Below are 22,518 nucleotides of genomic sequence, written 5' to 3'. Positions count from 1 at the left end.
GATGGAAAAACTGTTGTATTTATATTGTATTTTATGCTTCTGGCGTTGACTTCTGAGGACCTAACTATTCGATCCGTTAGAGCAACGCCCTAGGGTGAAGCCTAGGCTGCCTGGAAAGTAGAAATGTCCATAACTTTCATACCGGTTGCAATTATTCGTTTTATATGATGGAAAAACTGTTGTATTTATATTGTATTTTATGCTTCTGGCGTTGACTTCTGAGGACCTAACTATTCGATCTGTTGGAGCAACGCACTAGGGTGAAGCCTAGGCTGCCCGGGAAGTAGAAATGTCCATAACTTTCATACTGGTTGCAATTACTCCTGTTATATGATGGAAAAACTGTTGTATTTTTATTGCATTTGATGCTTCGGGCGTTGACTTCTAAGGCACTAACTATTCAATCTGCTGGAGCAACGCCCTAGGGTGAATCCTAGGTTGCCCGGAAAGTAGAAATGAAAATAACTTTCATACTGGTTGCAATTATTCGTTTTATACGATGGAAAAACTGTTGTATTTATATTGTATTTTATGCTTCTGGCGTTGACTTCTGAGGCACTAACTATTCGATCTGGTGGAGCAACGCCCTAGAGTGAAGCCTTGGTTTCCCGGAACGTAGAAATGATCATGACTTTCATACTGGTTGTAATTATTCGTTTTATACGACGGAAAAACTGTTGTATTTATATTGTATTTTATGCTTCTGGCGTTGACTTCTAAGGCACTAACTGTTCGATCTGGTGGAGCACCGCCCTAGAGTGAAGCTTAGGTTGCCCGGAACATAGAAATGGCCATAACCTTCACACTGGTGGCTATTATTCGTTTTATTCGATGGAAAAACTGTTATATTTATATTGTATTTTATGCTTCTGGCGCTGACCTCATAGGCCCTAACTATTCGATCTGGTGGAACACGCCCTAGAGTGAAGTCTAGGATGCCCGGAACGTAGAAATGACCATCACTTTCACACTGGTTGCAATTATTCATATTATAGGATGGAAAACCTGTTGTATTTAGATTGTATTTTATGCTCCTGGTGTTGACTTCTTAGGCCCTAACTATTCGATCTGGTGGAGCAACGCCCTAGAGTGAAGCCTAGGTTGCCCGGAACGTAGAACTGACCATCACTTTCAAACTTGTTACAATTATTCCTGATATACGATGGAAAAACTGTTGTATTTATATTGTATTTGATGCTTCTGACGTTGACTTGTGAGGCACCAACTATTCGATCTGATGGAGCAACGCCCTAGAGTGAAGCCTAGGTTGCCCGGAACGTAGAAATGACCATAACTTTCACACAGGTTGCTATTATTCGTTTTAAGACGATGGAACAACTGTTGTATTTATATTGTATTTTATGCTTCTGGCGTTCACTTCTTAGGCCCTAAGTATTCGATCGGGTGGAACAACGCCCTAGGGTGAAGCCTAGGTTGCCCCGAAAGTAGAAATGACCATAACTTTCAAACTGGTTGCAATTATTCCTGTTATACGATGGAAAAACTGTTGTATTTATATTGTATTTTATGCTTCAGGCGTTGACTTCTAAGGCACTAAGTATTCGATATGGTGGAGCAACGCCCTAGAGTGAAGCCTAGGGTGCCCGGAACGTAGAAATGACCTTCACTTTCAAACTGGTTGCAATTACTCCTGTTATATGATGGAAAAACTGTTGTATTTTTATTGCATTTGATGCTTCGGGCGTAGACTTCTAAGTCACTAACTATTCAATCTGTTGGAGCAACGCCCTAGGGTGAATCCTAGACTGCCCGGAAAGTAGAAATGACCATAACTTTCATACTGGTTGCAATTATTCGTTTTATACGATGGAAAAACTGTTGTATTTATATTGTATTTTATGCTTCTGGCGTTGACTTCTGAGGCCCTAACTATTCGATCTGTTGGAGCAACGCCCTAGGGTGAAGCCTAGGTTGCCCGGAAAGTAGAAATGTCCATAACTTTCATACTGGTTGCAATTATTCGTTTTATATGATGGAAAAACTGTTGTATTTATATTGTATTTTATGCTTCTGACGTTGACTTCTAAGGCACCAACTATTCGATCTGGTGGAGCAACGCCCTAGAGTGAAGCCTAGGTTGCCCGGAACGTAGGAATGACCATAACTTTCACACTGGTTGCAATTATTCGTTTTATACGATGGAAAAACTGTTGTATTTATATTGTATTTTATGCTTCTGACGTTGACTTCTAAGGCACCAACTATACGATCTGTTGGAGGAACGCCCTAGAGTGAAGCCCAGGTTGCCCGGAACGTAGAAATGACCATAACTTTCACACTGGTTGCAATTATTCGTTTTATACGATGGAAAAACTGTTGTATTTATATTGTATTATATGCTTCTAGCGTTCACTTCTTAGGCCCTAGCTATTCGATCTGGTGGAGCAACGCCCTAGAGTGAAGCCTAGGTTGCCCGGAACGTAGAAACGACCATAACTTTCACACTGGTTGCAATTATTCGTTTTATACGATGGAAAAACTGTTGTATTTTTATTGCATTTGATGCTTCGGGCGTAGACTTCTAAGGCACTAACTATTCAATCTGTTGGAGCAACGCCCTAGGGTGAATCCTAGGCTGCCCGGAAAGTAGAAATGACCATAACTTTCATACTGGTTGCAATTATTCGTTTTATACGATGGAAAAACTATGTATTTATATTGTATTTTATGCTTCTGGCGTTGACTTCTGAGGCACTAACTATTCGATCTGGTGGAGCAACGCCCTAGAGTGAAGCCTTGGTTTCCCGGAACGTAGAAATGATCATGACTTTCATACTGGTTTTAATTATTCGTTTTATACGATGGAAAAACTGTTGTATTTATATTGTATTTTATGCTTCTGGCGTTGACTTCTTAGGCCCTGTCTATTCGATCTGGTGGAGCAACGCCCTAGGTTGAAGCCTAGGTTGCCCGGATAGTAGAAATGACAATAACTTTCATAGTGGTTGCAATTATACGTTTTACACGATGGAAAAACTGTTGTATTTATATTGTATTTTATGCTTCTGGCGTTGACTTCTGAGGACCTAACTATTCGATCCGTTAGAGCAACGCCCTAGGGTGAAACCTAGGCTGCCCGGAAAGTAGAAATGTCCATAACTTTCATACCGGTTGGAATTATTCGTTTTATATGATGGAAAAACTGTTGTATTTATATTGTATTTTATGCTTCTGGCGCTGACTTCTGAGGACCTAACTATTCGATCTGTTGGAGCAACGCCCTAGGGTGAAGCCTAGGCTGCCCGGGAAGTAGAAATGTCCATAACTTTCATACTGGTTGCAATTACTCCTGTTATATGATGGAAAAACTGTTGTATTTTTATTGCATTTGATGCTTCGGGCGTTGACTTCTAAGGCACTAACTATTCAATCTGTTGGACCAACGCCCTAGGGTGAATCCTAGGTTGCCCGGAAAGTAGAAATGAAAATAACTTTCATACTGGTTGCAATTATTCGTTTTATACGATGGAAAAACTGTTGTATTTATATTGTATTTTATGCTTCTGGCGTTGACTTCTGAGGCACTAACTATTCGATCTGGTGGAGCAACGCCCTAGAGTGAAGCCTTGGTTTCCCGGAACGTAGAAATGATCATGACTTTCATACTGGTTGTAATTATTCGTTTTATACGACGGAAAAACTGTTGTATTTATATTGTATTTTATGCTTCTGGCGTTGACTTCTAAGGCACTAACTGTTCGATCTGGTGGAGCACCGCCCTAGAGTGAAGCTTAGGTTGCCCGGAACATAGAAATGGCCATAACCTTCACACTGGTGGCTATTATTCGTTTTATTCGATGGAAAAACTGTTATATTTATATTGTATTTTATGCTTCTGGCGCTGACTTCATAGGCCCTAACTATTCGATCTGGTGGAACACGCCCTAGAGTGAAGTCTAGGATGCCCGGAACGTAGAAATGACCATCACTTTCACACTGGTTGCAATTATTCATATTATAGGATGGAAAACCTGTTGTATTTAGATTGTATTTTATGCTCCTGGTGTTGATTTCTTAGGCACTAAGTATTCGATATGGTGGAGCAACGCCCTAGAGTGAAGCCTAGGGTGCCCGGAACGTAGAAATGACCTTCACTTTCAAACTGGTTGCAATTACTCCTGTTATATGATGGAAAAACTGTTGTATTTTTATTGCATTTGATGCTTCGGGCGTAGACTTCTAAGTCACTAACTATTCAATCTGTTGGAGCAACGCCCTAGGGTGAATCCTAGACTGCCCGGAAACTAGAAATGACCATAACTTTCATACTGGTTGCAATTATTCGTTTTATACGATGGAAAAACTGTTGTATTTATATTGTATTTTATGCTTCTGGCGTTGACTTCTGAGGCCCTAACTATTCGATCTGTTGGAGCAACGCCCTAGGGTGAAGCCTAGGTTGCCCGGAAAGTAGAAATGTCCATAACTTTCATACTGGTTGCAATTATTCGTTTTATATGATGGAAAAACTGTTGTATTTATATTGTATTTTATGCTTCTGACGTTGACTTCTAAGGCACCAACTATTCGATCTGGTGGAGCAACGCCCTAGAGTGAAGCCTAGGTTGCCCGGAACGTAGGAATGACCATAACTTTCACACTGGTTGCAATTATTCGTTTTATACGATGGAAAAACTGTTGTATTTATATTGTATTTTATGCTTCTGACGTTGACTTCTAAGGCACCAACTATACGATCTGTTGGAGGAACGCCCTAGAGTGAAGCCCAGGTTGCCCGGAACGTAGAAATGACCATAACTTTCACACTGGTTGCAATTATTCGTTTTATACGATGGAAAAACTGTTGTATTTATATTGTATTATATGCTTCTAGCGTTCACTTCTTAGGCCCTAGCTATTCGATCTGGTGGAGCAACGCCCTAGAGTGAAGCCTAGGTTGCCCGGAACGTAGAAACGACCATAACTTTCACACTGGTTGCAATTATTCGTTTTATACGATGGAAAAACTGTTGTATTTTTATTGCATTTGATGCTTCGGGCGTAGACTTCTAAGGCACTAACTATTCAATCTGTTGGAGCAACGCCCTAGGGTGAATCCTAGGCTGCCCGGAAAGTAGAAATGACCATAACTTTCATACTGGTTGCAATTATTCGTTTTATACGATGGAAAAACTATGTATTTATATTGTATTTTATGCTTCTGGCGTTGACTTCTGAGGCACTAACTATTCGATCTGGTGGAGCAACGCCCTAGAGTGAAGCCTAGGTTGCCCGGGAAGTAGATATGACCATTACTTTCATACTGGTTGCAATTATCCGTTTTATACGATGGAATAACTGTTGTATTTATATTGTATTTTATGCTTCTGGCGTTCACTTCTTGGGCCTTAACTATTCGATCTGGTGGAACAACGCACTAGGGTGAAGCCTAGGCTGCGCGGAACGTAGAAATGACCATAACATTCACACTGGTATGAATTATTCGATTTATACAATGGAAAAACGGTTCTATTTGTTTTGTGTTTTATGTTTCGCGCGTTGACTTCTAAGGCCCTAACTATTCGACCTGGTGGAGCAAGGCCCTAGAGTGAAGCCTAGGTATCCCGGAACGTGGAAATGACCATAACTTTCACACAGATAGCAATTATTCGTTCTATACATGGAAAAACTGTTCTATTTATTTTGTATTTTATGCTTCTGGCGTTGACTTCTTAGGCCCTGTCTATTCGATCTGGTGGAGCAACGCCCTAGGTTGAAGCCTAGGTTGCCCGGATAGTAGAAATGACAATAACTTTCATAGTGGTTGCAATTATACGTTTTACACGATGGAAAAACTGTTGTATTTATATTGTATTTTATGCCTCTGGCGTTGACTTCTGAGGACCTAACTATTCGATCCGTTAGAGCAACGCCCTAGGGTGAAGCCTAGGCTGCCCGGAAAGTAGAAATGTCCATAACTTTCATACCGGTTGCAATTATTCGTTTTATATGATGGAAAAACTGTTGTATTTATATTGTATTTTATGCTTCTGGCGTTGACTTCTGAGGACCTAACTATTCGATCTGTTGGAGCAACGCCCTAGGGTGAAGCCTAGGCTGCCCGGGAAGTAGAAATGTCCATAACTTTCATACTGGTTGCAATTACTCCTGTTATATGATGGAAAAACTGTTGTATTTTTACTGCATTTGATGCTTCGGGCGTTGACTTCTAAGGCACTAACTATTCAATCTGTTGGAGCAACGCCCTAGGGTGAATCCTAGGTTGCCCGGAAAGTAGAAATGAAAATAACTTTCATACTGGTTGCAATTATTCGTTTTATACGATGGAAAAACTGTTGTATTTATATTGTATTTTATGCTTCTGGCGTTGACTTCTGAGGCACTAACTATTCGATCTGGTGGAGCAACGCCCTAGAGTGAAGCCTTGGTTTCCCGGAACGTAGAAATGATCATGACTTTCATACTGGTTGTAATTATTCGTTTTATACGACGGAAAAACTGTTGTATTTATATTGTATTTTATGCTTCTGGCGTTGACTTCTAAGGCACTAACTGTTCGATCTGGTGGAGCACCGCCCTAGAGTGAAGCTTAGGTTGCCCGGAACATAGAAATGGCCATAACCTTCACACTGGTGGCTATTATTCGTTTTATTCGATGGAAAAACTGTTATATTTATATTGTATTTTATGCTTCTGGCGCTGACTTCATAGGCCCTAACTATTCGATCTGGTGGAACACGCCCTAGAGTGAAGTCTAGGATGCCCGGAACGTAGAAATGACCATCACTTTCACACTGGTTGCAATTATTCATATTATAGGATGGAAAACCTGTTGTATTTAGATTGTATTTTATGCTCCTGGTGTTGACTTCTTAGGCCCTAACTATTCGATCTGGTGGAGCAACGCCCTAGAGTGAAGCCTAGGTTGCCCGGAACGTAGAACTGACCATCACTTTCAAACTTGTTACAATTATTCCTGATATACGATGGAAAAACTGTTGTATTTATATTGTATTTTATGCTTCTGACGTTGACTTGTGAGGCACCAACTATTCGATCTGATGGAGCAACGCCGTAGAGTGAAGCCTAGGTTGCCCGGAACGTAGAAATGACCATAACTTTCACACAGGTTGCTATTATTCGTTTTAAGACGATGGAACAACTGTTGTATTTATATTGTATTTTATGCTTCTGGCGTTCACTTCTTAGGCCATAACTATTCGATCGGGTGGATCAACGCCCTAGGGTGAAGCCTAGGTTGCCCCGAAAGTAGAAATGACCATAACTTTCAAACTGGTTGCAATTATTCCTGTTATACGATGGAAAAACTGTTGTATTTATATTGTATTTTATGCTTCAGGCGTTGACTTCTAAGGCACTAAGTATTCGATATGGTGGAGCAACGCCCTAGAGTGAAGCCTAGGGTGCCCGGAACGTAGAAATGACCTTCACTTTCAAACTGGTTGCAATTACTCCTGTTATATGATGGAAAAACTGTTGTATTTTTATTGCATTTGATGCTTCGGGCGTAGACTTCTAAGTCACTAACTATTCAATCTGTTGGAGCAACGCCCTAGGGTGAATCCTAGACTGCCCGGAAAGTAGAAATGACCATAACTTTCATACTGGTTGCAATTATTCGTTTTATACGATGGAAAAACTGTTGTATTTATATTGTATTTTATGCTTCTGGCGTTGACTTCTGAGGCCCTAACTATTCGATCTGTTGGAGCAACGCCCTAGGGTGAAGCCTAGGTTGCCCGGAAAGTAGAAATGTCCATAACTTTCATACTGGTTGCAATTATTCGTTTTATATGATGGAAAAACTGTTGTATTTATATTGTATTTTATGCTTCTGACGTTGACTTCTAAGGCACCAACTATTCGATCTGGTGGAGCAACGCCCTAGAGTGAAGCCTAGGTTGCCCGGAACGTAGGAATGACCATAACTTTCACACTGGTTGCAATTATTCGTTTTATACGATGGAAAAACTGTTGTATTTATATTGTATTTTATGCTTCTGACGTTGACTTCTAAGGCACCAACTATACGATCTGTTGGAGGAACGCCCTAGAGTGAAGCCCAGGTTGCCCGGAACGTAGAAATGACCATAACTTTCACACTGGTTGCAATTATTCGTTTTATACGATGGAAAAACTGTTGTATTTATATTGTATTATATGCTTCTAGCGTTCACTTCTTAGGCCCTAGCTATTCGATCTGGTGGAGCAACGCCCTAGAGTGAAGCCTAGGTTGCCCGGAACGTAGAAACGACCATAACTTTCACACTGGTTGCAATTATTCGTTTTATACGATGAAAAAACTGTTGTATTTTTATTGCATTTGATGCTTCGGGCGTAGACTTCTAAGGCACTAACTATTCAATCTGTTGGAGCAACGCCCTAGGGTGAATCCTAGGTTGCCCGGAAAGTAGAAATGAAAATTACTTTCACACTGGTTGCAATTATTCATATTATAGGATGGAAAACCTGTTGTATTTAGATTGTATTTTCTGCTCCTGGTGTTGACTTCTTAGGCCCTAACTATTCGATCTGGTGATGCAACGCCCTAGAGTGAAGCCTAGGTTGCCCGGAACGTAGAACTGACCATCACTTTAAAAACTTGTTACAATTATTCCTGATATACGATGGAAAAACTGTTGTATTTATATTGTATTTTATGCTTCTGACGCTGACTTGTGAGGCCCTAACTATTCGATCTGTTGGAGCAACGCCCTAGGGTGAAGCCTAGGTTGCCCGGAAAGTAGAAATGTCCATAACTTTCATACTGGTTGCAATTATTCGTTTTATATGATGGAAAAACTGTTGTATTTATATTGTATTTTATGCTTCTGGCGTTGACTTCTGAGGCCCTAACTATTCGATCTGTTGGAGCAACGCCCTAGGGTGAAGCCTAGGTTGCCCGGAAAGTAGAAATGTCCATAACTTTCATACTGGTTGCAATTATTCGTTTTATATGATGGAAAAACTGTTGTATTTATATTGTATTTTATGCTTCTGACGTTGACTTCTAAGGCACCAACTATTCGATCTGGTGGAGCAACGCCCTAGAGTGAAGCCTAGGTTGCCCGGAACGTAGGAATGACCATAACTTTCACACTGGTTGCAATTATTCGTTTTATACGATGGAAAAACTGTTGTATTTATATTGTATTTTATGCTTCTGACGTTGACTTCTAAGGCACCAACTATACGATCTGTTGGAGGAACGCCCTAGAGTGAAGCCCAGGTTGCCCGGAACGTAGAAATGACCATAACTTTCACACTGGTTGCAATTATTCGTTCTATACGACGGAAAAACTGTTGTATTTTTATTGCATTTGATGCTTCGGGCGTAGACTTCTAAGGCACTAACTATTCAATCTGTTGGAGCAACGCCCTAGGGTGAATCCTAGGTTGCCCGGAAAGTAGAAATGACCATAAGTTTCATACTGGTTGCAATTATTCGTTTTATACGATGGAAAAACTGTTGTATTTATATTGTATTTTATGCTTCTGGCGTTGACTTCTGAGGCCCTAACTATTCGATCTGGTGGAGCAACGCCCTAGGTTGAAGCCTAGGTTGCCTGGATAGTAGAAATGAGAATAACTTTCATAGTGGTTGCAATTATACGTTTTATACGATGGAAAAACTGTTGTATTTATATTGTATTTTATGCTTCTGGCGTTGACTTCTGAGGCACTAACTATTCGATCTGGTGGAGCAATGCCCTAGAGTGAAGCCTTGGTTTCCTGGAACGTAGAAATGATCATGACTTTCATACTGGTTGCAATTATTCGTTTTATACGATGGAAAAACTGTTGTATTTACATTGTATTTTATGCTTCTGGCGTTGACTTCTAAGGCACTAAATGTTCGATCTGGTGGAGCACCGCCCTAGAGTGAAGCTTAGGTTGCCCGGAACATAGAAATGACCATAACCTTCACACTGGTGGCTATTATTCGTTTTATTCGATGGAAAAACTGTTATATTTATATTGTATTTTATGCTTCTGGCGCTGACTTCATAGGCCCTAACTATTCGATCTGGTGGAACACGCCCTAGAGTGAAGTCTAGGATGCCCGGAACGTAGAAATGACCATCACTTTCACACTGGTTGCAATTATTCATATTATAGGATGGAAAACCTGTTGTATTTAGATTGTATTTTATGCTCCTGGTGTTGACTTCTTAGGCCCTAACTATTCGATCTGGTGGAGCAACGCCCTAGAGTGAAGCCTAGGTTGCCCGGAACGTAGAACTGACCATCACTTTCAAACTTGTTACAATTATTCCTGATATACGATGGAAAAACTGTTGTATTTATATTGTATTTTATGCTTCTGACGTTGACTTGTGAGGCACCAACTATTCGATCTGATGGAGCAACGCCCTAGAGTGAAGCCTAGGTTGCCCGGAACGTAGAAATGACCATAACTTTCACACAGGTTGCTATTATTCGTTTTAAGACGATGGAACAACTGTTGTATTTATATTGTATTTTATGCTTCTGGCGTTCACTTCTTAGGCCCTAACTATTCGATCGGGTGGAACAACGCCCTAGGGTGAAGCCTAGGTTGCCCCGAAAGTAGAAATGACAATAACTTTCAAACTGGTTGCAATTATTCCTGTTATACGATGGAAAAACTGTTGTATTTATATTGTATTTTATGCTTCAGGCGTTGACTTCTAAGGCACTAAGTATTCGATATGGTGGAGCAACGCCCTAGAGTGAAGCCTAGGGTGCCCGGAACGTAGAAATGACCTTCACTTTCAAACTGGTTGCAATTACTCCTGTTATATGATGGAAAAACTGTTGTATTTTTATTGCATTTGATGCTTCGGGCGTAGACTTCTAAGTCACTAACTATTCAATCTGTTGGAGCAACGCCCTAGGGTGAATCCTAGACTGCCCGGAAAGTAGAAATGACCATAACTTTCATACTGGTTGCAATTATTCGTTTTATACGATGGAAAAACTGTTGTATTTATATTGTATTTTATGCTTCTGGCGTTGACTTCTGAGGCCCTAACTATTCGATCTGTTGGAGCAACGCCCCAGGGTGAAGCCTAGGTTGCCCGGAAAGTAGAAATGTCCATAACTTTCATACTGGTTGCAATTATTCGTTTTATATGATGGAAAAACTGTTGTATTTATATTGTATTTTATGCTTCTGACGTTGACTTCTAAGGCACCAACTATTCGATCTGGTGGAGCAACGCCCTAGAGTGAAGCCTAGGTTGCCCGGAACGTAGGAATGACCATAACTTTCACACTGGTTGCAATTATTCGTTTTATACGATGGAAAAACTGTTGTATTTATATTGTATTTTATGCTTCTGACGTTGACTTCTAAGGCACCAACTATACGGTCTGTTGGAGGAACGCCCTAGAGTGAAGCCCAGGTTGCCCGGAACGTAGAAATGACCATAACTTTCACACTGGTTGCAATTATTCGTTTTATACGACGGAAAAACTGTTGTATTTTTATTGCATTTGATGCTTCGGGCGTAGACTTCTAAGGCACTAACTATTCAATCTGTTGGAGCAACGCCCTAGGGTGAATCCTAGGTTGCCCGGAAAGTAGAAATGACCATAAGTTTCATACTGGTTGCAATTATTCGTTTTATACGATGGAAAAACTGTTGTATTTACATTGTATTTTATGCTTCTGGCGTTGACTTCTGAGGCCCTAACTATTCGATCTGGTGGAGCAACGCCCTAGGTTGAAGCCTAGGTTGCCTGGATAGTAGAAATGAGAATAACTTTCATAGTGGTTGCAATTATACGTTTTATACGATGGAAAAACTGTTGTATTTATATTGTATTTTATGCTTCTGGCGTTGACTTCTGAGGCACTAACTATTCGATCTGGTGGAGCAATGCCCTAGAGTGAAGCCTTGGTTTCCCGGAACGTAGAAATGATCATGACTTTCATACTGGTTGCAATTATTCGTTTTATACGATGGAAAAACTGTTGTATTTACATTGTATTTTATGCTTCTGGCGTTGACTTCTAAGGCACTAAATGTTCGATCTGGTGGAGCACCGCCCTAGAGTGAAGCTTAGGTTGCCCGGAACATAGAAATGACCATAACCTTCACACTGGTGGCTATTATTCGTTTTATTCGATGGAAAAACTGTTATATTTATATTGTATTTTATGCTCCTGGTGTTGACTTCTTAGGCCCTAACTATTCGATCTGGTGGAGCAACGCCCTAGAGTGAAGCCTAGGTTGCCCGGAACGTAGAACTGACCATCACTTTCAAACTTGTTACAATTATTCCTGTTATACGATGGAAAAACTGTTGTATTTATATTGTATTTTATGCTTCAGGCGTTGACTTCTAAGGCACCAACTATACGATCTGTTGGAGGAACGCGCTAGAGTGAAGCCTAGGGTGCCCGGAACGTAGAAATGACCATCACTTTCACACTGGTTGCAATTATTCATATTATAGGATGGAAAACCTGTTGTATTTAGATTGTATTTTATGCTTCTGGTGTTGACTTCTTAGCCCTTAACTATTCGATCTGGTGGAGCAACGCCCTAGAGTGAAGCCTTGCAATTATTCGTTTTATACGATGGAAAAACTGTTGTATTTATATTGTATTTTATGCTTCTGGCGTTGAGTTCTTAGGCCCTACCTATTCGATCTGGTGGAACAGCGCCCTAGAGTGAAGTCTAGGTTGCCCGGAACGTAGAAGTGACCATCACTTTCACACTGGTTGCAATTATTCATATTATAGGATGGAAAACCTGTTGTATTTAAATTGTATTTTATGCTCCTGGTGTTGGCTTCTTAGGCCCTAACTATTCGATCTGGTGGAGCAACGCCCTAGGGTGAATCCTAGGTTGCCCGGAAAGTAGAAATGACCATAACTTTCATACTGGTTGCAATTATTCGTTTTATACGATGGAAAAACTGTTGTATTTATATTGTATTTTATGCTTCTGGCGTTGACTTCTGAGGCCCTAACTATTCGATCTGTTGGAGCAACGCCCTAGGGTGAAGCCTAGGTTGCCCGGAAAGTAGAAATGTCCATAACTTTCATACTGGTTGCAATTATTCGTATTATATGATGGAAAAACTGTTGTATTTATATTGTATTTTATGCTTCTGACGTTGACTTCTAAGGCACCAACTATTCGATCTGGAGGAGCAACGCCCTAGAGTGAAGCCTAGGTTGCCCGGAACGTAGAAATGACCATAACTTTCACACTGGTTGCAATTATTCGTTTTATACGATGGAAAAACTGTTGTATTTATATTGTATTTTATGCTTCTGACGTTGACTTCTAAGGCACCAACTATACGATCTGTTGGAGGAACGCCCTAGAGTGAAGCCTAGGTTGCCCGGAACGCAGAAATGACCATAACTTTCACACTGGTTGCAATTATTCGTTTTATACAATGGAAAAACTGTTGTATTTATATTGTATTTTATGCTTCTGGCGTTGACTTCTGAGGCCCTAACTATTCGATCTGTTGGAGCAACGCCCTACGGTGAAGCCTAGGTTGCCCGGAAAGTAGAAATGTCCATAACTTTCATACTGGTTGCAATTATTCGTTTTATATGATGGAAAAACTGTTGTATTTATATTGTATTTTATGCTTCTGACGTTGACTTCTAAGGCACGAACTATTCGATCTGGTGGAGCAACGCCCTAGAGTGAAGCCTAGGTTGCCCGGAACGTAGAAATGGCCATAACTTTCACACTGGTTGCAATTATGCGTTTTATACGATGGAAAAACTGTTGTATTTATATTGTATTTTATGCTTCTGACGTTGACTTCTAAGGCACCAACTATACGATCTGTTGGAGGAACGCCCTAGAGTGAAGCCTAGGTTGCCCGGAACGCAGAAATGACCATAACTTTCACACTGGTTGCAATTATTCGTTTTATACGATGGAAAAACTGTTGTATTTATATTGTATTTTATGCTTCTGGCATTCACTTCTTAGGCCCTAGCTATTCGATCGGGTGTAACAACGCCCTAGGGTGAAGCCTAGGTTGCCCGGGAAGTAGATATGACCATTACTTTCATACTGGTTGCAACTATCCGTTTTATACGATGGAAAAACTGTTGTATTTATATTGTATTTTATGCTTCTGGCGTTCACTTCTTAGGCCTTAACTATTCGATCTGGTGGAACAACGCACTAGGGTGAAGCCTAGACTGCGCGGAACGTAGAAATGACCATAACTTTCACACTGGTAGGAATTATTCGATTTACACAATGGAAAAACTGTTCTATTTGTTTTGTGTTTTATGTTTCGCGCGTTGACTTCTAAGGCCCTAACTATTCGATCTGGTGGAGCAACGCCCTAGAGTGAAGCCTAGGTATCCCGGAACGTGGAAATGACCATAACTTTCACACACATAGCAATTATTCGTTCTATACATGGAAAAACTGTTCTATTTATATTGTATTTTATGCTTCTGGCGTTGACTTCTTAGGCCCTGTCTATTCGATCTGGTGGAGCAACGCCACAGGTTGAAGCCTAGGTTGCCCGGATAGTAGAAATGACAATAACTTTCATAGTGGTTGCAATTATTCGTTTTATATGATGGAAAAACTGTTGTACTTATATTGTATTTTATGCTTCTGACGTTGACTTCTAAGGCACCAACTATTCGATCTGGTGGAGCAACGCCCTAGAGTGAAGCCTAGGTTGCCCGGAACGTAGAAATGACCATAACTTTCACACTGGTTGCAATTATTCGTTTTATACGATGGAAAAACTGTTGTATTTATATTGTATTCTATGCTTCTGACGTTGACTTCTAAGGCACCAGCCATACGATCTGTTGGAGGAACGCCCTAGAGTGAAGCCTAGGTTGCCCGGAACGTAGAAATGACCATAACTTTCACACTGGTTGCAATTATTCGTTTTATACGATGGAAAAACTGTTGTATTTATATTGTATTATATGCTTCTGGCGTTCACTTCTTAGGCCCTAGCTATCCGATCGGGTGTAACAACGCCCTAGGGTGAAGCCTAGGTTGCCCGGAAAGTAGAAATGACCATAACTTTCAAACTGGTTGCAATTATTCCTGTTATACGATGGAAAAACTGTTGTATTTATATTGTATTTTATGCTTCTGGCGTTGACTTCTAAGGCACTAAGTATTCGATATGGTGGAGCAACGCCCCAGAGTGAAGCCTAGGGTGTCCGGAACGTAGAAATGACCATCACTTTCAAACTGGTTGCAATTACTCCTGTTATATGATGGAAAAACTGTTGTATTTTTATTGCATTTGATGCTTCGGGCGTTGACTTGGAATGCCCTTGCTATTCGATCTGGAGCAGCAACGAACTTCCGTGAAGCATAGGTTGCCCGGAACGTGGAAATGACCGTTCCTTTCACACAGTTTGCAATTATTCATTTTATACGGTGGAAGAACTGTTTTACTTATATTGTATTTTATGCTTCTGGCGTTGACTTCTAAGGCGCTAACTATTCGATCTGGTCTACCAGCACCCTAGGGTGAAGCCTAGGTTACCCGCAACGTAGAAATGACCATATCTTTCACACTGGTTGCAATTATTCCTGTTATACGATGGAAAAACTGTTGTATTTATATTGTGTTTTGTGCTTCTGGCGTTGACTTCTAAGGCCCTATGTATTCGATCTGGCGGAGCAACGTCCAAGGGTGAAGCCTATGTTGCCAGGAACGTAGAAATGACCATTACTTTCACACTGGTTGCAATTATTCGTTTTATACGGTGGAAAAACTGTTGTATTTTTGTTGTATCTTATGCTTCAGGCGTTGACTTCTAAGGCCGTAGCTATTCGATGTGGTGGAGCAACGCCATAGAGTGAAGCCAAGGTTGCCCGGAACGTAGAAATGACCATTACTTTCACACTGGTTGCAATTATCCGTTTTATACGATGGAAAAACTGTTGTATTTATTTTGTATTTGTTGCTTCTGGCGTTGACTTCTTAGACCCTAACTATTGGATCTGGTGGACCACGCCCTAGAGTGAACCCTAGGTTTCCCGGAACGTAGAAATGACCATATCTTTCACACTGTTTGCTATTATTCCTGTTATACGATGGAAAAGCGGCTGTATTTATATTGTATTTTATGCTTCTGTCGTTGACTACTAAGGTCCTAGCTATTCGATCTGGTGGGGCAACTCCCTAGAGTGAAGCCTAGGTCGCCGGGAACGTAGAAATGACCATTACTTTCACACTGGTTGCAATTATTCGTTTTATACGATGGAAAAGCTGCTGTGTTTATATTGTATTTTATGCTTCTGTCGTTGACTTGTAAGGCGCTAACAAGTCGACCTGGTGGAGCAACGCCCTAGAGTGAAGCCTAGGTTGCCTGGAACGTAGAAATGACCATCACTATCAAACAGGTTGCATTTATTCCTGTTGTACGATGGAAAAGCTATTGTATTTTTATTATATTTTATGCCTCGGGCGTTGACTTCTAAGGCGCTAACTATTCGACCTGGTGGAGCAACGCCCTAGAGTGAAGCCTAGGTTGCCCGGAACGTAGATATGACCATTACTTTCACACTGGTTGCAATTATTCCTGTTATACGATGGAAAAACTGATGTACTTGTATTGTATTTTATTCTTCTGGCGTTGACTTCTTTGGCCGTAACTATTCGATCTGGTGGAGCAACGCCCTAGAGTGAAGCCTAGGTTGTCCGGAACGTAGAAATGACCATATCTTTCACACAGGTTGCAATTATTCCTGTTGTACGACGGAAAAACTATTGCATTTTTATTATATTTTATCCTTCTGGCGTTGACTTCTAAGGCTCTATCTATTCGATCTGGTGGAGCAATGCGTCAGAGTTAAGTCTAGGATGCCCGGAACGTAGAAATGACCATAACTATCACTCTGGTTGCAATTATTCCTGTTATACGATGGAAAAACTGTAGGATTCTTATTGTATTTTATGCTTCTGGCGTTGACTTCTAAGGCCCCAGCTATTCGACCTGGTGGAGCAACGCCCTAGAGTGAAACCTAGCTTACCCGGAACGTAGAAATGACCAGTACTTTCACACTGTCTGCAGTTATTCCCGTAATACGATGGAAAATCTGCTGTATCTGTATTGTATTTTAAGCTTCTGGCGTTGACTTCTAAGGCGCTACCTATTCGATATGGTGGAGCAACGCCATAGAGTGAAGCCTAGGTTGCCCGGAACGTAGAACTGACCATATCTTTCACACTGGTTGCAATTATTCCTGTTACACGATGGAAAAACTATTGTATTCATATCGTGTTTTATGCTTCTGGCGTTGACATCTAAGGCCCTATGTATTCGGTCTGGTGGTCCAACGCCCTAGAGTGAAGCCCAGGTTGCCCGGAACGTAGAAATCACCGTCACTATCACACTGGTTGCAATTACTCCTGTTCTAGGATGGAAAAACTGTTGTATTTTTATTGTATTTTATGCGTCTGGCGTTGACTTGGAATGCCCTTGCTATTCGATGTGGTGGAGCAACGCCATAGAGAGAAGCCAAGGTTGCCCGGAACGTAGAAATGACCATTACTTTCAAACTGGTTGTAATTATTCGTTTTATACGATGGAAAAACTGTTGTATTTTTGTTGTATCTTATGCTTCAGGCGTTGACTTCTAAGGCCGTAGCTATTCGATGTGGTGGAGCAACGCCATAGAGTGAAGCCAAGGTTGCCCGGAACGTAGAACTGACCATTACTTTCACACTGGTTGCAATTATTCGTTTTATACGATGGAAAAACTGTTGTATTTATATTGTATTTTCTGCTTCTGGCGTTGACTTCTTAGACCCTAACTATTGGATCTGGTGGACCACGCCCTAGAGTGAACCCTAGGTCGCCCGGAACGTATAAATGACCATATCTTTCACACTGTTTGCTATTATTCCTGTTATACGATGGAAAAGCTGCTGTATTTATATTGTATTTTATGCTTCTGTCGTTGACTACTAAGGTCCTAGCTATTCGATCTGGTGGGACAACTCCCTAGAGTGAAGCCTAGGTCGCCGGGACCGTAGAAATGACCATTACTTTCGCACTGGGTGCAATTATTCGTTTTATACGATGGAAAAGCTGCTGTATTTATATTGTATTTTATGCTTCTGTCGTTGACTTCTAAGGCGCTAACAATTCGACCTGGTGGAGGAACGCCCTAGAGTGAAGCCTAGGTTGCCTGGAACGTAGAAATGACCATCACTATCAAACAGGTAGCATTTATTCCTGTTGTACGATGGAAAAACTATTGTATTTTTATTATATTTTATGCCTCGGGCGTTGACTGCTAAGGCGCTAACTATTCGATCTGGTGGAGCAACGCCCCAGAATGAAGCCTAGGTTGCCCGGAACGTAGAAATGACCATTACTTTCACACTGGTTGCAATTATTCGTTTTATACGATGGAAAAGCTGTTGTATTTATATCGTATTTTATGCTTCTGGCGTTGACATCTTAGGCCCAAACTATCCGATCTGGTGGAGCAACGCCACAGAGAGAAACGTAGGTTGCCCGGAACGTAGATATGACCATTACTTTCACACTGGTTGCAATTATTCCTGTTATACGATGGAAAAACTGATGTACTTGTATTGTATTTTATTCTTCTGGCGTTGACTTCTTTGGCCGTAACTATTCGATCTGGTGGAGCAACGCCCTAGAGTGAAGCCTAGGTTGTCCGGAACGTAGAAATGACCATACCTTTCACACAGGTTGCAATTAGTCCTGTTGTACGACGGAAAAACTATTGCATTTTTATTATATTTTATCCTTCTGGCGTTGACTTCTAAGGCTCTATCTATTCGATCTGGTGGAGCAATGCGTCAGAGTTAAGTCTAGGATGCCCGGAACGTAGAAATGACCATAACTATCACTCTGGTTGCAATTATTCCTGATATACGATGGAAAAACTGTAGGATTCATATTGTATTTTATGCTTCTGGCGTTGACTTCTAGGGCCTTAGCTATTCGACCTGGTGGAGCAACGCCCTAGAGTGAAACCTAGCTTACCCGGAACGTAGAAATGACCAGTACATTCACACTGGTTGCAATTATTCCTGTTATACGATGGAAAAACTATTGTATTCATATCGTGTTTTATGCTTCTGGCGTTGACTTCTAAGGCCCTATGTATTCGATCTGGTGGTCCAACGCCCTAGAGTGAAGCCCAGGTTGCCCGGAACGTAGAAATCACCATCACGATCACACTGGTTGCAATTATTCCTGTTCTAGGATGGAAAAGCTGTTGTATTTTTATTGTATTTTATGCGTCTGGCGTTGACTTGGAATGCCCTTGCTATTCGGTCTGGTGGAGCAACGCCCTAGGGTGAAGCCTAGGTTGCCCGCAACGTAGAAATGACCATATCTTTCACAATGGTTGCAATTATTCGTTTAATACAATGGAAAAGCTGTTGTATTTTTGTAGTATCTTATGCTTCAGGCGTTGACTTCTAAGGCCGTAGCTATTCGATGTGGTGGAGCAACGCCATACAGTGAAGCCAAGGTTGCCCGGAACGTAGAAATGACCATTACTTTCACACTGGTTGCAATTATTCGTTTTATACGGTGGAAAAACTGTTGTATTTTTATTGCATTTTATGCTTCTGTCGTTGGCTGCTAAGGTCCTAGCCATTCGATCTGGTGGGGCAACTCCCTAGAGTGAAGCCTAGGTCGCCGGGAACGTAGAAATGACCATTACTTTCACACTGGTTGCAATTATTCGTTTTATACGATGGAAAAACTGTTGTATTCATTTTGTATTTGGTGCTTCTGGCGTTGACTTCTTAGACCCTAACTATTGGATCTGGTGGACCAACGCCCTAGAGTGAACCCTAGGTTGCCCGGAACGTAGAAATGACCATATCTTTCACACTGTTTGCTATTATTCCTGTTATACGATGGAAAAGCTGCTGTATTTATATTGTATTTTATGCTTTTGGCGTTGACTTCTAAGGCGCTAACTATTCGATCTGGAGAGGCAACGCCCTACAGTGAAGCCTAGGTTGCACGGAACGTAGAAATGACCATTACTTTCACACTGGTTGCAATTATTCGTTTTATACAATGGAAAAGCTGCTGTATTTATATTGTATTTTATGCTTCTGTCGTTGACTTCTAAGGCGCTAACAATTCGACCTGGTGCAGCAACGCCCTAGAGTGAAGCCTAGGTTGCCTGGAACGTAGAAATGACCATCACTATCAAACAGGTTGCATTTATTCCTGTTGTATGATGGAAAAACTAGTGTATTTTTATTATATTTTATGCCTCGGGCGTTGACTTCTTAGGCCCAAACTATCCGATCTGGTGGAGCAACGCCATAGAGAGAAACGTAGGTTGCCCGGAACGTAGATATGACCATTACTTTCACACTGGTTGCAATTATTCCTGTTATACGATGGAAAAACTGATGTACTTGTATTGTATTTTATTCTTCTGGCGTTGACTGCTTTGGCCGTAACTATTCGATCTGGTGGAGCAACGCCCTAGAGTGAAGCCTAGGTTGTCCGGAACGTAGAAATGACCATATCTTCCACACAGGTTGCAATTATTCCTGTTGTACGACGGAAAAACTATTGCATTTTTATTATATTTTATCCTTCTGGCGTTGACTTCTAAGGCTCTATCTATTCGATCTGGTGGAGCAATGCGTCAGAGTTAAGTCTAGGATGCCCGGAACGTAGAAATGACCATAACGATCACTCTGGTTGCAATTATTCCTGTTATACGATGGAAAAACTGTAGGATTCTTATTGTATTTTATGCTTCTGGCGTTGACTTCTAAGGCCTTAGCTATTCGACCTGGTGGAGCAACGCCCTAGAGTGAAACCTAGCTTACCCGGAACGTAGAAGTGACCAGTACATTCACACTGTTTGCAGTTATTCCCGTAATACGATGGAAAATCTGCTGTATTTGTACTGTATTTTAAGCTTCTGGCGTTGACTTCTAAGGCGCTACCTATTCGATATGGTGGAGCAACGCCCTAGAGTGAAGCCTAGGTTGCCCGGAACGTAGAACTGACCATATCTTTCACACTGGTTGCAATTATTCCTGTTATACGATGGAAAAACTATTGTATTCATATCGTGTTTTATGCTTCTGGCGTTGACTTCTAAGGCCCTATGTATTCGATCTGGTGGTCCAACGCCCTAGAGTGAAGCCCAGGTTGCTCGGAACGTAGAAATCACCATCACTATCACACTGGTTGCAATTATTCCTGTTCTAGGATGGAAAAGCTGTTGCATTTTTATTGTATTTTATTCGTCTGGCGTTGACTTGGAATGCCCTTGCTATTCGGTCTGGTGGAGCAACGCCCTAGGGTGAAGCCTAGGTTGCCCGCAACGTAGAAATGACCATATCTTTCACACTGGTTGCAATTATTCGTTTAATACAATGGAAAAGCTGTTGTATTTTTGTAGTATCTTATGCTTCAGGCGTTGACTTCTAAGGCCGTAGCTATTCGATGTGGTGGACCAACGCCCTAGAGTGAACCCTAGGTTGCCTGGAACGTAGAAATGACCATCACTATCAAACAGGTTGCATTTATTCCTGTTGTACGATGGAAAAACTAGTGTATTTTTATTATATTTTATGCCTCGGGCGTTGACTTCTTAGGCGCTAACTATTCGATCTGGAGAGGCAACGCCCTACAGTGAAGCCTAGGTTGCCCGGAACGTAGAAATGACCATTACTTTCACACGGGTTGCAATTATTCGTTTTATACGATGGAAAAACTGTTGTATTTATATTGTATTTTATGCTTCTGGCGTTGACTTCTGAGGCCCTAACTATTCGATCTGTTGGAGCAACGCCCTAGGGTGAAGCCTAGGTTGCCCGGAAAGTAGAAATGTCCATAACTTTCATACTGGTTGCAATTATTCGTTTTATATGATGGAAAAACTGTTGTATTTATATTGTATTTTATGCTTCTGGCGTTCACTTCTTAGGCACTAACTTTTCAATCTGTTCGAGCAACACCCTAGGGTGGATCCTAGGTTGCCCGGGAAGTAGAAATGACCATAACTTTCATACTGGTTGCAATTATCCGTTTTATACGAAGGAAAAACTGTTGTATTTATATTGTATTTTATGCTTCTGGCGTTCACTTCTTAGGCCTTAACCATTCGATCTGGTGGAGCAACGCACTAGAGTGAAGTCTAGGTTGCCCGGAACGAAGAAATGACCATCACTTTCACACTGGTTGCAATTATTCATATTATAGGATGGAAAACCTGTTGTATTTATATTGTATTTTATGCTCCTGGTGTTGACTTCTAAGGCCCTAACTATTCGATCTGGTGGAGCAACGCCCTATAGTGAAGCCTAGGTTGCCCGGAACGTAGAAATGACCATCACTTTCAAACTGGTTGCAATTATTCCTGTTATACGATGGAAAAACTGTTGTATTTATATTGTATTTTATGCTTCTGACGTTGACTTCTAAGGCACCAACTATTCGATCTGGTGGAGCAACGCCCTAGAGTGAAGCCTAGGTTGCCCGGAACGTAGAAATGACCATAACTTTCAAACTGGTTGCAATTATTC

This window comes from Calliopsis andreniformis, unplaced genomic scaffold (assembly GCF_051401765.1).
Source record: "Calliopsis andreniformis isolate RMS-2024a unplaced genomic scaffold, iyCalAndr_principal scaffold0027, whole genome shotgun sequence".
Taxonomy (NCBI): Eukaryota; Metazoa; Arthropoda; class Insecta; order Hymenoptera; family Andrenidae; genus Calliopsis; species Calliopsis andreniformis.
The sequence above is the reverse complement of the archived record's forward strand: the minus strand, read 5'-3'. Positions refer to the sequence as shown.